Source organism: Sturnus vulgaris, chromosome W (genome assembly GCF_052056855.1).
Source record: "Sturnus vulgaris isolate bStuVul1 chromosome W, bStuVul1.hap1, whole genome shotgun sequence".
Taxonomy (NCBI): Eukaryota; Metazoa; Chordata; class Aves; order Passeriformes; family Sturnidae; genus Sturnus; species Sturnus vulgaris.
The window spans coordinates 41,607,176-41,627,803 of record NC_142282.1 but is presented as its reverse complement, the minus strand read 5'-3'; the positions used below and the strand labels follow the sequence as shown (position 1 = coordinate 41,627,803).

The 20,628-nt window shown below is 45.9% G+C and overlaps 1 protein-coding gene across 1 annotated transcript in view; it reads right to left on the bottom strand.

Moving 5' to 3' along the window:
- LOC148220191 (endogenous retrovirus group K member 8 Gag polyprotein-like) overlaps positions 1 to 20,628 on the bottom strand; it is a 141,437-nt gene that overhangs the window by 106,218 nt on the left and 14,591 nt on the right. The window lies entirely within an intron of this gene.

Below are 20,628 nucleotides of genomic sequence, written 5' to 3'. Positions count from 1 at the left end.
TTCTGGATGTCTGGTCCTTGAGATAAGCAGTATTCATCAGACAAAGGCAGGAAGGGCTTTTTGGGTGGTCCGATTTCGCAAGCTGGTAGCCGATACAACTTATTTGATAAACATAACATAATATAACTTAATGTAATGTAACATAATACAACATAATATAACATAACAAGGTGATTTTAAACATAATTATTTAATCATATAATTTCCTTTATCTAGTGTCCATGCTTCACTTCAGAGCTTAGTATTCTGGTTTATGCAAACCCCAATGCTTTTGTGATTAACACGAATCTTTTATCAATTGTCACAATTTCCCCACTTCTCTTTTTTTATCCCATTGATTAGTGTTCTGGTTTCAAATTTTGTCAGTACCTCTTGTACTGACATTAATTTTGTTGCCTTCTCAGGGTCTATTGGTATTGTAGCAACTTGCATTCCTTGAACCACCGACTGGATTAGTCGAATGAAGCATGGAACAAGACAAGGGATGAACAGTAGTCCTAATAATGCACATGTTAACATAAATCCTAATTTCTTCCACCAAGTTTCCCCCAACAGGTTATTTCACCAATTATCATTAAGCATAGAGTTCCCGGTTTGTACAGGTACATGGGCTATTCGTTTTATTTCTTCTGCAATTTTAGTAATTACTTCACCATTATCATCAATTTCTAAGCAGCATTCAGAATTATTAAACTTTCCACACACTCCCCCTTCTTCAGCTAACAGATAGTCTAGAGCCAGTCGGTTTTGATATACTGCTGCTCTAGTTTGGGAAAGTTGTTTAGCTATCAATTCCATTGCTCGGGCTGTCCGGTTTGAAGTAATTTCTACCACGGCTTGTAGCCTGATAATTCTGTTTAGCATATAAATTGGAGTGCGATAGCCCCAGCTCCCATCCTGAGCCCAGGTAGCTGGTCCATAATATTCAATAATTCGTTCTGGGGGCCATTCATCATCCTTCCAGATTTGTGTTCCCCCTATGCCTCTGCTCCTTTTATTTCGATACAAAGTTTCATATAAGGGAACTCCTGACACTCTATTACCCTTTTCCTTTGGTAATGTAAAAAACGCAGGCTGGATAATCCCTAGAGTACATGTCCCTCTCCACCTTTTTGGTAGGGTATTATAAGCTTTTTTCCCACAGATCCAAAATATTCCATCTGGGGCTTTCCAGCTTAGTTTAACTGATTCAGGTTGTTGCCAATAGGTCCTTACACTTTTTACTTCTTCATATGGGTTGGCTCTATTTTTATTATACCAGCATAGTCCTGTAAAATTGTTCTTTATACAATTACCTTTACTTAACTTTCCCCAATATCCTTCTGGAGCTTTGGGCCACCAAGACTGTTTGCTTGCATTTGTAATCAGGATAGTCTTACAGGGGGTGTGCCCCACATATTGGGTAAAGTTAGTTCCCTGACATGTTATACATACCTCTCCTATTACCTCATGACTTAGAACCCACCCTTCAGGTCTATTGACTCCCCTCGATATTTCCGTTTGATTCCACTGTAACAACTGCTCTGGGCCCAATCCCTCCCCCCTCCATGGTCATTGTTCAGTCATTTGCATTCCTCCACAGATCCAACAGTGAGTTAAGTTCAGTTCAGTAGTGATTTCTTTCATTAATTCTACAAATACATTTTTTCCCAAGGTGGGTAAATCCTGTTCGCTGAGTTGTTGTTTTATTTTCTCATACAAGTTAAAATTTCCCCCATGGTTTGTCTTTGTTCCTTTGAACACCTTAGTTATATTTTTATCAATTCTTCCTTGTAGTGATCTTGCACTCCTCCCTGATCTGAATATCCCCACATACCTTCTTTTGTGAAGCAGAGGTGTGTCTCTCCTACTGGACAACTTTGGTATGCTGATGGAGCCCACCCTCCTTTTCCCAAATTGGTGGTTACCCAGTAACTTCTTCCCATAATAGTGCAAGTTTCTAACTTGTGTTTATTATAGCAGGCCGAATTGATATGTGTATGGAAGGCAAGGGTGGATACCGTGCGTCTGCCATACTTAATTGTCTGGTAACACTTGGAACAAGCATCAGCACTATTTCCTTTTATCATCATTAGCAATAGGATGACTCCCATGACCATTTTCATCCCTCTGCCTCCCTCAAGGCCTACGGGGTTGCTGCCAGTAGCTGAGGTTTGTTTAATCTTCTCGGCAGCAGGGAATATGTCCTGGGGTCTCCCACATTGTCTTTCTCTTTTGGTAGTGTTTCTTAATTTTGTCCCAGCTTTTAGCTTTAACATTCCAGTACAAGGTACAGCAGTAACAGCACAGTATACACAACCCTTCTGACACTTTCTTGTCAATACCTCTGCTCTGGCTCTCTTTTTTTTCCTTATTCCTCCCACCAGTTATGATCATCAATTTCGATTTCTCCTTGTGCTGATAGGGTATTAATACTTTAATAGTTTCCTTACATTCATTTCTTCTACACTGGACACATAATGCGAATGGGGGATACCCACCATAGGAATAACACCACAACAACTCAGTACAATATGGACACCTTTTCTTGATGAACAGGCTACACCCGGGTTTGGGGCAGGTGACTTTCAGTCCTGATTAGGAGACCTTTGAGACGAATTGATCCGGTATTGACATCAAGTCTTCCGAATTCACACTTTGAGGTCTCCAGGCTCAGATGTCACTGTCCAACCTGCAGTAGGAGGGGTTACAGGACCCTTGCCTCTACTCACATGTGTCCATCCCTTTTCAGCTGTCCTCACAGCTGTTTCAGTCGTTAACAGAACTAAATACGGTCCTTCCCATTTTGGAGCTAGATTTTCTTCTTTCCATACTTTCATTAACACATGTTGTCCTGGCTTAATTTTATGTATGGTAAATCCTAGAGGGACAGTTTGAGCTAAAATCCCCTTCTCTCTTAATTCTTCCAAGTTTTTGCTGATTGTTATTATGTAATTCTGAAGAGAAGGGTCCTGAACTAAGGTCGGATCAAGGTGTACTCCTTTAGGGTAAGGCATACCATACAGCATTTCATATGGTGAAATCCCTGTTTTTGAATTTGGCATTGTTCGTATATTAGACAGGGCTAGTGGGAGGCGCTTTGTCCATAGCACTTTAGTCTCAATCATTAATTTTGACAGCTGTTGTTTTAATGTTTGATTCATCCTTTCAACCCTCCCAGAACTCTGAGGGTGCCAAGGTGTATGATACTCCCAGATGATGCCCAGCGCCGAGGTCAGTAACTTAAGCACCTTTGATGTAAAGTGCGTCCCCTGGTCTGAGTCTATTGCTCGAACCAGGCCATACCTTGGGATTATGTGTTCCAACAATATTTTGGCTACCACTTGTGATGTGGCCCTAGCTGCAGGGTATGCCTCTACCCAGTGGGTTAATTGGTCTACTCTCACTAGTAAGTATTTCCACCTTCCTATTTTTGGTAATTCTGTAAAATCTACTTGTATTCTTTCAAAGGGCCTGTAAGCAGTTTTCCGTCCTCCTGACGGACCTTGTCGCATACCTTTTTTATTAATTTTCTGACAAGTTAAACAACCCTGTACGCTCTGCTTTGCAATATCAAAAATGCCGATGCATGCAAAAAATTTTAAAAATTGGTCTGCTAGCGCTCTGGTTCCCCAATGTGTTTGTTGGTGTAATTGTTCAATAATTTGTCTGGCCTGGGTCTTAGGTAAAATTTCCCTGCCATCTGGTAAAACCCATTTGTTCTCATGCTGTTCTGCCTGTAATTTTTTTATCGCTTCTTTTTCCTGAGGAGTAAATAGCTTCTGTAATTCCTGGTTGGGGCTGAGATCTTTAACTGTAGTACTTAATACAGAAACCGGTTTTTGCTCCAATGCTGCTTTTTTTGCTTCTTTGTCAGCCAGATTATTCCCCCTTGTATGGTAGCTTGTTCCTTTTTGGTGCCCTCTTATATGGACCACAGCAATTTCAGTGGGGCCCCTAAGAGCCTCTAGTATTCTAACAATTAATTCTTGATATATCAACCCCCATCCTTGAGTGTTAATTAACCCCCTTTCTTCCCAAATTTTACCAAATGTGTGGACTATGCCATAGGCATACTTAGAATCCGTATATATCATCCCTTTTTTACCTTCTAAATAAGATAATGCCCTATAAAGAGCAAATAGTTCACAAGCCTGAGCGGACCATGCTGCGTTTAAGGGTCCGGATTCTACTAATTTCAATTCTTCTCCTCCTACTATGGCATATCCCGATTTTCGTTTTCCTTCCACCACTCGAGAAGATCCATCTATAAACAATTTTACTCCATCCTTAAATTCAACTTCTCCCAAGTCAGGTCTAATTTTTGTTTGTAATTCTATAACATCCACACAATCATGTTCTAAATTTTCTCCTGGTTCCCCATATAGGAATTGTGCAGGACTTTGAGCAGTTGTTGTTCTTAGCTCCAAATCTGGGGAAGTGATTAGAATAGCTTCATATTTTAATATTGGGGCATCGGTTAAGCATTTCTCAGCTTTTTGATTCAGAATTCCCCTTACGTTATGAGGGGTGTGGACCACTAGGGGTGCCCCAAAGGTAATTTTTCGGGCTTCTTCAATTAAAAGTGCTGTGACCACTAGGGCCTGGAGGCATGTGGGCCAACCCCGACTGACAGGGTCGAGCAGTTTAGAATAATATCCCACTGGCTTTCGACTGCCTGCCCATTCCTGGATGAGTACCCCATATGCTGTTTGATCAGAGGTATTTACAAATAACTGAAATGGCCTCTCCAAGTCTGGGAGACTGAGTACAGGGGCTTGAATTAAAGCATGTTTGACCTTTTCAAAACTTTTATCATCCTCTTCTGTCCATTTTAGGCGATTAGTGGTAAGTTTTTCATATAGAAATTTTACTTTCTCACTAAATCCCTCTATCCATTGGCGACAATATCCCAGCAATCCCAAAATTTTCCTCACTTCTTTTTTGGTTTTTGGAGGTCCCAGACTTAATATTCCAGAGATTCTATTAGGATCCAATTTCTTTTTCCCTTTACTTAGCCAATGTCCCAAATATTTTACTTCTGGTTCTGTGAACAGTAATTTGGCTTTGGATACCTTCAATCCCTGTTGTCCCAAAAAGTTTAAAAGTTTTATAGTCCCATTTCTAGTAGATTTCTCATCCTTTCCTGCTATTAATAGATCATCTACATATTGTAACAATTTCACCCCATCTGGTGACTCAAAAGACTGCATGAATTCTTCTAGGGCTTGTCCAAAGAGATTAGGGGATTCTGTAAAGCCCTGAGGCAATACTGTCCAAAGCAGTTGTTGTTTCCTGCCCTTATCAGGATCTTCCCATTCAAAGGCAAAGTAATCTCTACTACTTTCTTCTAATGGGCATGCCCAGAAGGCATCTTTTAGATCTATTACACTATACCAAGTGTAGTCAGGGGACAACTGGCTTAAGAGTGTGTAAGGGTTTGCTACTATGGGAAATTTGGTAACAGTTTGCTGATTTATAGCTCTCAAATCCTGTACCAATCTGTAATTCCCGTCTGTCTTTTTGACAGGCAGAATAGGAGTATTATGTGGGGACATACATGGTTCCAAAGCCCCCTGTTGCAAAAGGTTTTCTATGAGAGGCTTAAGGCCCCATCTCCCTTCCAGTGATATTGGATATTGACGAACTCGGATAGGCAAATCGGGATCAGTGATTTTCACTTTGATAGGTTTCATTTTTAACTTCCCTATTTCTCCAGGGGTGTACCACACCTCAGGACATATTTGCTCCTCGTCCTTTTGAGTTAAAGCAAAAATTTTAAGCTGACCTTAGGATACTTCAATTTTCAAATCCAATGCTATTATTAAATCCCTCCCCAATAAATTGTTTTCTGCCTCTGGCAGTAACAGCAGATCTTTTAATTCACTTTTGGTTTGGGTCTCAATTTGCACATTTTTAATAATAGGGACCCGAAATGGTTCACCTTTTGCTCCAACCACGAGTGCTGTTTCTCTACTAGGTTTACACCCTTTTGGTAGGTGTTTAATTGTGGATTTTTCAGCTCCTGTATCTACTAAAAATTCCACCTCCTCCCCCTGGGGACCAATCTTTAAATTTGTCAGGGGCTCTTTGGATGGTATGGTCCCTAATACATACAGCCCCTGACACCCCTATTCATCTTCCTGGAACATTTTTTCATCCCGTATCCGTTCTTTACGATTTTTCTTTATATGACCTTTCTTGTTACAGTAAAAGCATGTTCGCCTTGGTGAATTATTTCCTGCTTCATTTCCTTGTTTTGGTGGGGGTTTTTGTGGTTTCCCTCCCCCTTTCTGCTGGGTTTCTTTCTGTTATTCACGAACTGCAGCTATAAAGATTTTTGCTTTTGCTTTCTGCTTCTCTTCATCCCTCCTTACATAAACTTTTTGTGCTTCTCTTAGCAATTCTTGTAACCCCCGATCTTGCCAATCATCTAACTTGTCTAATTTCTTTCTAATATCTCCCCATGATGGAGCAACAAATTGGGTTTTGAGGAGTGCCTGACCCACTTGTGTATCAGGGTCTATCCCGGAGTACATTTGGAGATCTTTCCTCAGCCGCTCCAACCAGTCAGTCGGGGATTCATCCTTTTTTTGTTGTTCACTGAAGGCTTTATTAATATTTTGTCCTTTAGGAACTGATTCTCGGATACCTTTAACGAGTATCCATCTTAAGTCCATCATATTCTGGCAATGGACATCATTCTGATTATCCCAGTTAGGATTATTTAATGGCCCTTTCTGGTCTCCCCTAGGTCCAATCTGATGCTTCCGGTCCCATACCCTCATTCCAGCCTGTCTGATCATTTCCCGTTCTTCCGTGGTGAATAGGATACTTAATATAGATTGTAATTCCATCCAAGTATACATACTTGGTCCGAGGAATTGATCTAGTCTCTCTGATACCCCTATAGGATCTTTTAATAGTTTTCCCATTTCTTTTTTAAAGTTGCTCACTTCCCCTGTGTTCAAGGGAACATTTACAAATCCAATTAAGCCAGCCTGTTGTCCTGCTAATGGAACTTCCCACAGGGGGTAAAGGCGAGCCTTTGTATTGTTATCTCCCTCCTCTCTGGTGATACTATCTCTCCTGGTATTCCTTTGACTGGAGCGAGTTCTTAGAGCTATGGGAGTACCAGGAGGAGAAGTGGGTGCGTGGGGGGGGGGGGGTCTCCGGTATTTTCTGTATGAAATTGAACCTCTTCGTGGGTCCCTGGGACTCAGAATATTACTCCCTCTTTTTCCCATTTTTACCTCAAGGGACTGTCTTGAGGTGTTTGTACTCCCCGATGTGTTCCGCCCGAACCCCTGCCGCTCCTTGGGTCCGGATGGACTGGAACCCGCCTCTACCTGGGCTGGGATGGGAAAAGCAGCTTTTCCCTTCTCCCTCCGTGACTGGTGTGTTGCAATCTGCGTTTCTTTTCCTCCCCCTTCCCACCCCCCCACCCCTCCCCTTCCCGGGTCCTGCCTTTGCCTGGACTAGGATGGGAAGGACCTCGCCTCTACCTGGACTAGGATGGGAATGACTTAGTCTCTACCTGGGCTAGGACAAGAAAATCAGTCTTTCCCTTTGTGCTCACTCACTTCGTCCGGTCACCGGCCAGGTCCCTCGCGGGATGCTGGAAACGCAGAGAGAAGGACTCCACTCTCGCTTCGCAGCAAAGGCCACGACTCATTCAGACAAACACACAGTCATCCCCACCAAACCAGACAGATACTCACAGTCCGATGCTCCTGTCTGGGTCTTCGTGCACAAGAATTACAGGTGATTTTGCCGCGGTCTTCCGGGGAGATGTTCCTTGCTCAGTATATATGGTGTGGTACGTCCATGGGTCCTGAGAATCACTGATGAACCGGGGCCAGAGCAGTGGGGCGCCTCCCCGAAATCACAGTGCCTCTCAGGGCTCCAAGGACGTCCCGGGGTTCGGCACCAAATTGTTATAAATGAGAGACAAAAGTCTCGATATTCCTCAAAATTTTGGATTGCTTTATTTGATATAGAAAGAGCAAGCAGCGCGCTGGGGAACACGAGGGGTCACCACCCACTCCAAGCTCCACCGAGCCTTGGTTTGTAGCCTCTTCTTATACTGTGGTTCCTCGTTGTAATTAATAATTTTGGGGGTTTTTTGCTGTCATAATTTTGCAAGGTAAGCAGTGGTGATCGAATAAACATCCTTACACAAATTCACAAAGCCTCCGGGCGATCATCAGTCACAGATAGCCCTCTGGTCCTTGTAGATAACCACCAGAGAAGTTCTGGAAGTCTGGTCCTTGAGATAAGCAGTATTGACCAGACAAAGGCAGGAAGGGCTTTTTGGGAAGTCCGACTTCGCAAGCTGGTAGCCGATACAACTTATCTGAAAAACATAGCATAATATAACATAATGAAATGTAACATAATACAACATAATATAACATAATAAGGTGATTTTAAACAGAATTATTCAAACATATAATTTCCTTTATTAAGCCTCCATGCTTCACTTCAGAGCTTAGTATTCTGGTTTATGCAAACCCCAATGCTTTTGTGATTAACATGAATCTTTTATCAATTGTCACATCTGCTTCCAGGTGTATGTGCCACCATGAGCCAGCAGCAGCCGCCGAGGACACTGTGGATTGTGGATGAGGCTGGGCTGGCCCCCCGGCCCCGTTGGACTGACAGCGGCAGGAGTGGTGTCCGAGCGGCATCGCCTGAGGGCCCCATGGGGGGCAGGGAGAGAGCCGGGAGTGACCCTGAGCGACACCGAAAGCGATATCCGTAGGGCCCCGAAGGCCAGCGGTGGCATCGAGTTTCACGGGTAGGAGGCTGCTAAGCTGCTTTGAAAGCTGGAGCTCCTCTGCTCTAGGACAGACTGGGAGAGCTGAGGGTGTCCAATGTGGAGAACAGAAGGCTCCAGGGAGACCTTTGAGCCCCTTGCAGTGCCTGCTGGGGCTCCAAGATATCTGGGGAGGGACTTTGCAAAAGGGTCTGGACTCGCAGGACAAGGGGGAATAGCTTCAAACTGCCAGAGGGCTGGGGTAGATGGGATATTGGAAAGGAATTCTTCCTTGTGTGGGTGCTGAGGCCTGGCACATGTTGCTCAAAGAGGCTGTGTGGGAGCCCCATGGCAGGAAGTGTCCAGGGCCAGGCTGGAGCAGACATGGAGCAACCTGGACTAGTGGAAAAGTGTCCCTGCCCATGTCAGGATGTGGGAAGAAGATAATCTATCATCTCTAAGGTCGCTTCCAGTCCAAACCATTCTGGGATTCTAGGATTCATGGAAGGCCCTTTTCCAAGTGAAGTGTTGTATTCCTTGGCTCCCAGCTTGTAGTTGCCAGTTCTTCTGGAAGCAGGCCTCGCCAAGCAGCTGTGATGAGCCATGGGTTCTCAATAGGACAACTGTGATATATTTGCAGAGAGGAAGGCTGCAGACAGATCTTCAAGGCCCAGGTAAAACAAGCAAAGGATTGAATAAAAGCCAAAGGTTGGTTGTGTTAGTCAGTTTTCTGGCTGTTGAAATGGCCCCAAGTCATTTTCAACATTTCTAATTTGGATTTGTTTGAGTAAAAAATGAATGTGTTACCTCCAGCGTAGGCTCTCCAATGCATCTCCATGTGCTCCCATCTCTTTGTTGTATATCAGGTTCTATTAACTGAAGACAGAATCATAACACAGTAGTAAAACATTTAGAGGTGTAGTTAGCCAGCTTCAGGAGTTTTCAACTCCACTGTTGACTTTTCTGGTAACTGTAAGCAAGGCAACACAATCCAGTTACTCCACTTTTCCTCTCTGAGGAAAAGATGATCTTTTTTTTTTTTTTTCTCATTGTGAAAATAGCCTCGAATGAAGAGAGTTATGCATGTGGCATGTAGGATTCATTATTTTACCTTTCTCTTCTGCTGTCTTTCGCGTAGTAGGTTTTCTTAAATTTTTTTTGCCGCTGTTCTCCATTCAGTAGGTTTGAAAGAATTCTAATTGTTGAGATGATGGTTCTTTGAAGGCTCACTTAGCCCACCTTTTGGGTGAAGGAAAGAAGAAGACAAGGTTCTCTAAGAAGAGTAAAAAGCATACTTTAAAGAGACATTCAGAGATGTCTGCTGATGCCATGCAAATACCGTGTAATCAGCAGAAATGTGTTGGAAAAACACCCATCAGTGACTTCACAAGAAAGCCACACTCAAGGCAGGTAAAGAAGAGAAGCATAAAACCCCACAGGTATGAAATGGACAGATTTCCATTGGGAATGAGCAACTCCTGAATTCTTGTTTCTAGAACTAGTGGCTTGTAATAAACAGACTGTCTTCTTGCCAAACGTAAATTTGGTGTAATGAACTGATCACTGCCCCTTGAAGCGCAGGGCTAGTAGACTAGTATTTGCCATGGCAGGCATATTGTATGGCTTTCCTGTTAAAAAGAAATTGGTTTTACTCATAGCAACCTAGATATGTACCCAGTCTGACACCTATTTTTTAGGCTATATTTCCTAGTAAATGGCTTCCGTGATGATGTAGTGAGTTTATATCATGAACAGGAATGAAGCGATTGCATGCATCCTTTTTTACCCTAAGCCAGTTGCTGAATAATGAGACAGAGACTCTCACTGACGCCAAGGAGTGCCCAAGCTTTTGGGAAAAGCACTGCCAGATAAAGCCTATTTCCACATTTCTTGCTGGCGTCTCCTTCCAAGTTCATGGGTTTGTTCATCTTTTAGAGCTGTTCTAGATGTCTTTGTAGTTTACATGTACTAAATGTAGCAGGTATTGCTTTCATGCCGTCCTAATAGATTTGTAGTTGGGATATACTCAGTCTTCAATGTCTCAGAAGAAGCAACGTTGATTCTTTGAATTCTATTCTTGAACGTGAGAATGATACTGATGTAGTTAATGAATTAATTAAAACGAATTCACTTGAATGGAAAAATTGTCTTGTTCATGTAGATTTTAACTTGGGAAATTGATATTTGAGTTCTACTTTTCATTGTTGTTGCTTTTCTGTATTCTTTGATTGCACAGATAGCAGATGTACTGACCAAGTATTCTGTGAAACTGGAGGAAATGTCCTTCCTCTTGGCAGCTGATGTTCACAAGCTCATTAACGATAAGGCCATGGTAAATGTTTTACCTGGGGCAAGATAGCAGTCTGAATATTCCTAGAATGTCTTCCTTTCCCCATATGAAATTCATTTTTTCTGCCCATCAATCACTGAAATAGAGAAGAAATTTCTACTTGGCAGGGTATTGGTTATCATTTGTGTTCTTTTCTCCCCTCATTTTCTGTAGAAGAGACAATTTTTTGTTTGTTTTTGCATGTTGTATACTGCTTGTACTTCTGCTTTTATTTTTTAATACACAGCATATAAACAGAGCACAGCTGGATAATGAGAGGGCAACTGCCAAGCTACTCTTGAATCGAATGAAATCAGAGCTTGAGAAAGAAAAATGGCATCAACTGAAATGGCAAGGGAGAGTAAAGGGCTGGAGGCTCATGCAAAAGAAGTGTGTAGTTCAGAGTTTCAGGTCAGAAATGTGGCAGTCTTCTTTTGGACAATGAGCAACACAAAGTGGCTAGTGTTCACTTTTGGTTTCTATCAAAGTAATACTGGATCATTTTTTCTTTCTACGTGATAACACGTATGACATCGCATATATCATGTGATTCCATTCTACATATCTACTTTCCATCCTGCAGAGAATATATGGCAAGTGAAGAAATACAGAATCCCCCAACTGTGAATATGGAAATGGAAAAGTTGATCAAGGAGCAGATGGTACTCAGTGAACAGAGACTGAAGGTTTTGCAATATATCGGGTATGGCAAAAGAGGGTATAGCATAAAGGAAAACAATTGTTGCTGGAGTTAATGAAGGACTTGGCTATAAAATGCACTTTGCTTCCTGTCAATGTGTGATTGCTATATGCAGCGGTAAGGCAGGGTCTACATCTATTTCTGTACAGCACTTTTGAATGGAGAAAATGCATTCTTGATTTTCAGTGCCCCAGCTACACTTAATAGGTGGCGATCAAACTCTAAAAATGGAGGAATGCAGAAGTAAATCTTGAAACATAGTAGAAATGGGCAAATATGGGTGGAGAGCTAGAAGCTGGTGCTTTTGTCAAGGCATTTTTTTCTCCATGGCGTGGGATTTTATTTGCGTAATAAATTAAGAGAGGAGTCTGGATAGAAATCTAACGTTGCTACGTTTGAATATCCATCCTGAACACAAGACACATTGGTGTGGGTGCAATGCATTACGATCTTTACAGGGAGGTTTTTTATGGTGGATGTAGGAACAAGGTAGATGACAGTTAGTTCCTAATCGGGCAGTAAACAGTTGGCCTTGAACAACAACAATCTCAGGTTTATTTTCATTGCCAAGATGGCTGTAAATAAAAGAAAGCCCGGTAGTATGGATATTCGGATTCATAATTTTATATGTGAAGTACTGAGTGGTTTGTATTTTAGGATACCTGACTCTTGTTTCCTACTTTGATAGCACCTTGTTGCCTCCAACACGTGCCAAATCTGATGGAAACGAACGGTGCAGAACTCTGGAGAATTGAAACAAAAGTCTAGGTAGGTCGGGAAATCCTAAGAACAGTCTGGAATTCAAGCAATATGTTCTTTTCTCCCGGGCAACAATGAGGCAGACAGTTGCTTTGAGAGTGCATGTTTGCTCTATTCTTTGTTCCGTGTGTTCCCACATACCTTCTCAGTTGCTTGGAGGTGGCAGTAAGAGCCAAAGAAGCTGCCTGTGGTATGGCTTTCCTTTGGCCAGTACAAACAACTGTGCATGGTGAGATCTAGCAGGAACGGCTTGGTTAAAATGAATATGGGGGAAATCAAAAGTTAATTTTGACATGGTTCCCTTCTCAATCATACAAAAATACTCCTTTTTAACTCTTGCAGAAGAAGAGGGGAAGTATGAGTAGAAGAGGGGAAGTGTTGGAGATACTTCCTTTCTCTGTGTCCTTGCAGCATGCCTTCCCTCTCTGTGTCTGCCTTCTCTTGCTCCAGAGCACATCCTGTTGGGATGTTTGTAGCCTATATAGCGGCAAAGAAGTTGGTAGTGATTGTAAGTACCTTGCTACTTTGAAGCATAATGATAAAGAGCTGTGTATGAAAATGTCTTGATTTCTTTGGCTGGTAGTGTCTGGTGTCTGTAGGCAAAGGTCTGTAGGCACTGCTGGCATCTGTTCCGTGTGCTGAGATTCAGCACATGGCCTCTGTCATGTTTCCATGTCACACTGCACTATGAAAGATGGGAATTTCGACTGTGGTCTGTTCCATAGCATTCAGACAGCCCTAATGTGGAGTGCGTGGAGAAAATGAGCATCCAGTATGAGCTGGTCCACCGAAGACTGGCAGAGGCACGCCCAGATGAAAAGGGTGTACCACATCCTGGGGCTCCGGGTGGCTGACTAAAACAGAACAGGAAAAGGGAATGGGTTACTTAAATAGGTCCTGAACTTCACGGGGAGGAAACAACTTGGAGAATGGGCTGTCCCGCCCTCTGGGGGACCCTTGGTGTTCCAGGGAGGGGCACCGGCGAAGACAAAGCACTGCATGTTTGACATCTCCGGAGGTTGACCCTGACCGTTGTCCCTGACTGGCAGTATAGGGCCGGACCCACCTTTGAGGGACCCACCTCAATCCAAAGGGCGTGGATACGCAAGCGTACCCAGGACCCCAGGTGACTAACTCATGTGGGCCCTCCATATTACCGGTCTCCGGGTTCTTCACCATCACGGGAGGGTGTTTTCTCAACCGTAATGATGAAGAGTTCGTGAAGTGCCTCACAATGGGAGGACTCAGCACTTCGAAGGAGCAGTTAAGAAAGTTGATGGTAAAAAGGGCTTTATGCAATTTAGTGTGAGGTGTATCGAATTGAGTTGCTGCTCCAGGACCCGTTTGAGCGTTTGGTGGGCGCGCTCAACCATGCCCTGATCTGCGGGGGAATAATGGGATGCCAGTCTTATGTTTGATTCCCCACCTCTGCAGGAACTCCCGGAAGGCCGTGGAAGCATACGCTGGGCCATTGTCTGATTTCAATTCCCTTGGGATCCCCAACACAGAGAAGGCCTGTACAAGGTGTTCCTGTACGTCCTTGGCCTTCTCCCCTGTGTGGGCAGAAGCGAAGACTGCCCCGGAAAAGGTGTCCACACTCACATGTACATATTTCAACCTGCCGAACTGCGGAACGTGGGTGACATCATTCTGCCATAACTCACAGCTCTCCAGGCCTCTAGGATTGATGCCAGAGCTCAGGGTTGGCACCCCAAGCTTCTGGCACTGGGGACATGTGGCCACAATGTCCTTGGCCTGGTCACGGCTTAGTTGGAATTGCCATACCAAGCCAGGCGCATTCTGATGGAATTTCTGATGGCTCAGCCTTGCCTGTTGGTAAATATCAGGAATCCCGGCCACATCAGCTGGTGCGGCCAGGGTGTCCGCTCTCTGGTTACCCTCGGCGATAAAGCCTGGCAGGTCTGTGTGCGATCTTACGTGCATCACGAAGTACGGATGCTCTCGGTGGGAGACAGCATATATCAGCTTTGAGAGCAGACCGTGGAGGTTCGGATTGGAGACTTCTTTCAAAACAGCGTTCTCTGCCCTTGACACCACACCCGCCACATAGGCCGAATCTGTAACCAAATTAAGTGGCTCTGAGAACCTCTCGAAAGCTCTGACGACTGCATCTAACTCAGCAATTTGAGGGGAACCCTCAACAACCTTAACATCTGCCTCCCACTGCTGAGTCTGGGGGTTCTTCCAAGTCATTACTGACTTGTGCGAAGCCCCAGATGCGTCTGTAAAAACAGTTAGAGCTTTGAGCGGCACCCGGCTCAATTTTTCTTTCGGGACCAGATTGAAGTTTGAATTAAATAATTTATGACTTTGGTGGTGGAAAGATGTTTGTCCTGTGTAGCTATCAAGGGCAAAGAGAAGAGTCTCATTCTCCTGGAGCAAATGCTCCAAAACCTCCTTAGTCAGCTTGCCTGATGATAAGGCAAGTGGTACTCGGATGAACGCAAAATTGCAACCCGCCAGCTCTCCCAAACAGGCCCTGGCCTTCCTGATCAGCTGCGCCATCAGCTCCTGTGGCCTGGTGATAGTTTTGGACCTCTTAATGACTGAGGAACACCCACTCTATAATCAAGATGGGGTCCCTCTGGTCCTGGTCCCACTGGTAAATGAGGCCGTGGAGGTGCAGCAGCCATCCCAGGATAATAAACTCAAATTGCAGGTTCGGCAGGTAGCGATGGGCTTGTCTCATCCCCATCGCCTTCTCTACCTTTTCCAGATCTGCCCTCGCATCTGGGGTCAGCACCCTAGGAGAAAGTAACTCATCTCCCCGTTTCAATAAATTGAAAAGGGGAGCTAGGTCCTCGGTGGTCAATCCTAGCCAGGGTCTGACCCAATTCAATGACCCACACAGCTGGTGGAAATCCGCAAGGGTTTTTGGCTTGGTGTTAATTGCCAGTTTATGTGGGACAATAGTCCTGCTGTTAATTTGGAGCCTGAGATACTTCCACGGGGGCATCCTCTGAACTTTCTCCTTCTGGAGCTCAAACCCTGCAGAGATCAAAACCTCGATGACAAGGTCAAGGACATACTGCAGTATGTTGTCCGTGGGGGCACAAATTAGCACGTCATCCATATAGTGCAGGATGACGGCCTCCTCTGCCTTGGCACGGACAGGAGAAAGCAATGAGGCTACGTACTATTGACAGATACTGGGGCTGTTCTTCATGCCCTGAGGCAGTACCCTCCAATGGAAGCGCCTCATTGGGGCTTCCCGGTTGATGGATGGAACCGAGAAGGCAAACCGGGGTGCGTCCTCGGGGTCGAGGGGAATTTGGAAAAAACAATCCTTGATATCTAGGACTGCCAGATTCCAATTTTGCGGCAGCATTGAGGGTGAGGGCATACCTGGTTGCAGAGACCCCATGTCTTCTATCTTTTTATTTATTTCACGAAGGTCGTGAAGGAGCAGCCACTTGTCCTTCCCCGGCTTTTTGATGACGAAGACTGGAGAATTCCAAGGGCTCCAGGTTGGCTCGATGTTACCTTTGGCTAACTGCTCCTCCACGATTTCGTTGAGCGCCTGCAATTTCTGTTTGTTAAGCGACCACTGATCTATCCATACTGGTTCATCAGATAGCCAATTCAGTTTCTGGACAGGGCGCTCCACAGTGGCAGCTAAGAAAATTCCCACGGGGTTTTCGGGATCTCAATACGAACACCCCATTGCGACATGGCATCTCTGCCCCACAGGGGAGCTTTATACTCCATAACAAAAGGGCGGACATTAGCCACCTGCCCTTCAGGTCCCTCAATTTTAATTACACTTTTTGACTGCCAAGCCAATTGGGCCCCCCTGACTCCTTGTATTCTGCCAGCCACGGGTTGCAACTCCCAATGTGACGGCCAATTCTCGGTTGGTATAATTGTCACATCTGCTCCTGTATCGAAGAGTCCGTTGAGGTAAAAGTAGTCTTCACCCCGACGGAGTCCGCATCCAATGATTGGTTTATCCTCACCAATGACTTCCGCCCAATAGACGCAGGGATTAGCCGGTTTCGCCACGATGGTGTTGGGCACTGGAATCGCCTGCGCTACTAGTTGTTCCTTTGGCAGGAAGTATGGTGGCTGGATGTACCATGCCAGGAGAGAGAAACGGTCCGGACACAAAAGCTGCGTCTGCGGCACGATTTCAATCTCCGGAGGGGTACCCATTGTATCCCCAAGCACGACATACGTGCAGTCGAGTCCGGCGAACAAACCCGGTGATGTGGGCTTCACCGACACCAACCGCCAGTCCTGTGTTTCAAAGTAAGTGTTATCTGTCAGGACCAAGCTCAGGGGAGGACGAGGAGTCCACCCTGGCGCTATTCGTCGTGTTCGGTAAATGTCGGATCCAGTGGGAATGTCACATCCGGTATTAGTATGGCCCCCCCCACCAAGGTCCCCCTCGCGGCCCGCCTCATTTTTGTTTTCACGCGCGGCAGGGTCGCACTCCCCAGTTAGTTTTTTTTTGCTTGTGTGTTTCCTCCCACCTCCCCCTGCCCCTGCCCGTTATCGATTTTATTTTTAAGAGGGCACACGAGTGCGATGTGACCAAGCTGGTTGCAGAGGAAGCAGTGCACAGGGAAAGTCTTTGCAGCTGCAGTCATTGCCGCCATCTTCACTCCTCCTCTGGTGGGAATAGGTGGCGCTAGCACAACTGCGCGCTTGACACAGGCCTCCACTATAAGCTGGAGAGACGGCTCAGGGTAGAGAGGTAGAGATGTTATAACCTGTTTACATGCATCGTTAGCGTTTAACTTTATCATTTCCATTATTAGTTCTTCTAGGGTGTCCTGGTTTTTCACTTGCTTTTTAATTTCTATCTTTAGCCTCTCCACGAACTCAATGATAGGTTCCGCCGGCCCCTGTTTGATGGAGGCATAAGTGGACACGGGGCTCGGTGGTCGGCATCACCATGAATGCCTTCTCGGCAGCAGCTTGAATTTTTAAGATCACAGGCTTTGGGATTTTTTTCTGCCTGTGCTTCTGCCTGGGACCACTGCCCTTCGCCTCACAAATGATCCATCGTGATCGGTTTTTTGTCTGCGTCAATGGCACACTCGGGGGTCTATAAGAGCTCAGGCAGGAGTTCCCCTAGCATCCTTTTCCATGTGTCCTCCCACAATCTGTACTCAATTGATAGGAGGAGACATTTAAACAATCCTTTCAAGTCGCTAGGGACCACGATATTGGAGGAGAAAGTAGCTTCCAATAAGCCTTTAAAATATTCGCTCTTTCTCCCGAACTCCTTCTGTGTCCTACAGAGCTCCTTTTTATGGGAGTATTCAAATGGCCGCCAATTTGGAATACCCCTTTGCCAAGAATAAAAAACCGGAGAGGCAATGAGTGTGGTCTCCGGTTCCGGGTTCCCATCCCCTGGCCTGTCACTTCCGGTTTCCGGAGCGTGGGAACCGGAAGGAGGGGCGTGGGAATCGGAAGTCGGAAGCGGAGGGGCAGGACCGCTTACCGAGGAGGAGCCAGAACACTGGCAACATTCATGGTGATGGGTGGGACCTGTTGAGCTCGGGGACCGCCTCTCTGCGGGTGGAGTAAGAGGAGGAGTTTTAGTAGGAGGAGGAGGAGGAGGAGCCTGGGGAGGAGGAACACCTCTCCCGTGGGAGGAGACAGGGGCAGGACTTGGGGAAGGAGGCGGGAACAGAAAGGGGTTGGGACACGGTGTAGGGGGCAGAGCAACAGTCGGAGGAGGGTACGGAAAATGAGGAAGGGATTCTGGGAAGTAAAAGGAGCCAGAGCACAAGGGACCAACCACACCACGTGGCCGGGGCAATCTTGTGTGCCGGAGTCCAGGAGGCTATTTTGTGGCTCCGGGGGGGATGACTGGAACCTGACTGACTTTGGGGTTTTTGGGGTAGAGCCTGGGGGAGGAGCGGGGGAGGGTTTTCGTGGTACATTTACAAACTTTACAACTCTTTAAAACAGTTTTCAGGGTAGAACACGGGGTGCAACTGGGAGAGACGGAACTGCTGGAAGAGGGATTAGGGGAAGGCTCCCTGACGGCTGGCGCCTTGCCGCCCCGGCTACGGTATTGGGAGGACTGAGAGGGGCCAGGAGAGCAGCGGCTGGTCTCCCTGGCCCGGCAGGTGTGCAATCGTTTCCGAGCTGCCCGTCTCGGATCCCCCGATGCAGGGGAAGAGGGATTGGAATGAGGGTTAGGAGAGGGGGGAACAACTGGAGGAACCTGGGATGGCTTGCTTCCCTCCCCCGCCCTCTCCTGGCGGGGTGGGGCCGGGCGCGCGCTCCCCGCCTTTTCTTTTACAGCTGTAGGAATTTGAATGTATAAACTGAAAAGCCGATCCACGGAGGTGTCGTCCTGATTGCTCAACGCCATGAGCCTTTGTCCTACTAGTTCCCAAAATTGGACCGACTCCATTTGCTGGGGTGACACCCCGGGGAATTGGGAAGCAAGCCATTTTATGAACTTCTTTAACGAACCCCGTGAAAACTTTTTTTTCCCTCCCTCCAGGGTACCCACAACTTAGAAAAACATCTCCCGCTGCTGTGTGGACAGCTTTGCACCCATTATGGTGTGCCTACCCACACAGCAGAACTCACTCTATCACTGCAGCAAAGGAAAACTGAAACAACTGAGAATAAGGGTCCCAGGGCCAGTGAGTCCCCCACCCTCAGGGACTAAAGAAAGGGGTGTTTTTACGGGCCCCCACACCTAGGGCTGGACACCCCGCCCCGCCTAATGGTAAGCCTCCCTGCACCCCGTTGGGGGATACTTACCGGCTCCATCGGCCTCTGGAACAGGAGCTGCAACAGGAGGTCCCTCCCTTGAAAGTGGTCCTCAGGGCGCAAAGGTTTGCCACCTTCTCCCCGGGAGCGCTGCCGACCTGGCCTGCTCCGACCAGAGTAGTCCACGCCCAATGCCTCTGATCCTCAGATCTAAGAGGCTCTTCGTGGGGTCACCAGCGAAGTGGCCCCGCGGTGAGCGCCAAACTGACGTTTCTTCCACCCACTGCCCACCTCACCTGGGCTACCGTCTAGCTCCGGGAAGCTTGCGTCAGTGAGTGGCCCCTCCCCAGCACCACTCTGGGAGCCGCAGAAGGGGTGTAGCAACAGCTACGCATGGGCGAGTCGTCAGGGAGGGACAAAGAGGTGCAGGAGAGACCTTTTATGGTTCTGGGGGAAGGGATTTATTGAAGGAAGAGGTAACAGGTCAGGAGGTTGGGAGAGGGAACCGAAAAAGGCAGTTTGAGGGGTTCAACACAGGCTTAAGAACGGGGGAGGAGCTAGGGGAGGGCCAATAACGATTAACGGGGGGAGGTACAGTAGGCGGGGAAAGAGGTACATTGAGCCAATAAGGCAAACCGAGGGTGGAGATACATACAATATAACCAATCATGAATACAAAAGGGAATGCTTGACACAGAAACTTCTAGAACAAAGGGAGGGGCTACAAAGGATTGACATCCGATGGGGCAGGGTTTAGGATGAGGGACAGGGAAGGTTCCAGATAAAGGGGAGGGGTTTAGGATGACTGACTAGGGAAAAGGTGGGAAAGGGAGAACCCATTATGTACTTAACTTAGGGGAACAAAACTGGGACCAACAATCAATACAGAAGGAATATTAACATTAAACAATGCAACACAACAGATGTATGTTACTTTAACTGGTGACATATATTTTCATCACTCCTTGGGATTAGTCTGTTCTTCCTGTGCTCCCACCTGCAATGCCTTCTGCGTGGTAGGCTATTGATGTCACCTTAGAAAGGGGTCCATAGTGTGACAAAACACTCCAAAGAAACAGTTTGGTGTGGAAGAGTTTCAAGTGGAAGTGTTCATAATTCTTGTGTTTATTATTTGTAATATAAATAGATTGTATGTTTATGATCATTTCTATCTGAAATACATATGATAGCGATGAATGACGGATGGCCCAGTCTGCTTAAGATCAGACTTGAGGAATAGCTGGAAATGATCTCCCAAATGTCTTCCAATCTTTTCTATACATAAAAAATGTCGGGCAGTTGTTTCTAAAGGGATAAATTATAGAATGTGATTTAGTGCTTTATGGTGCCAGAATAAACAGAAGTTTTGATAATCCACATTCTTAGCAGTTTACTTGGAGT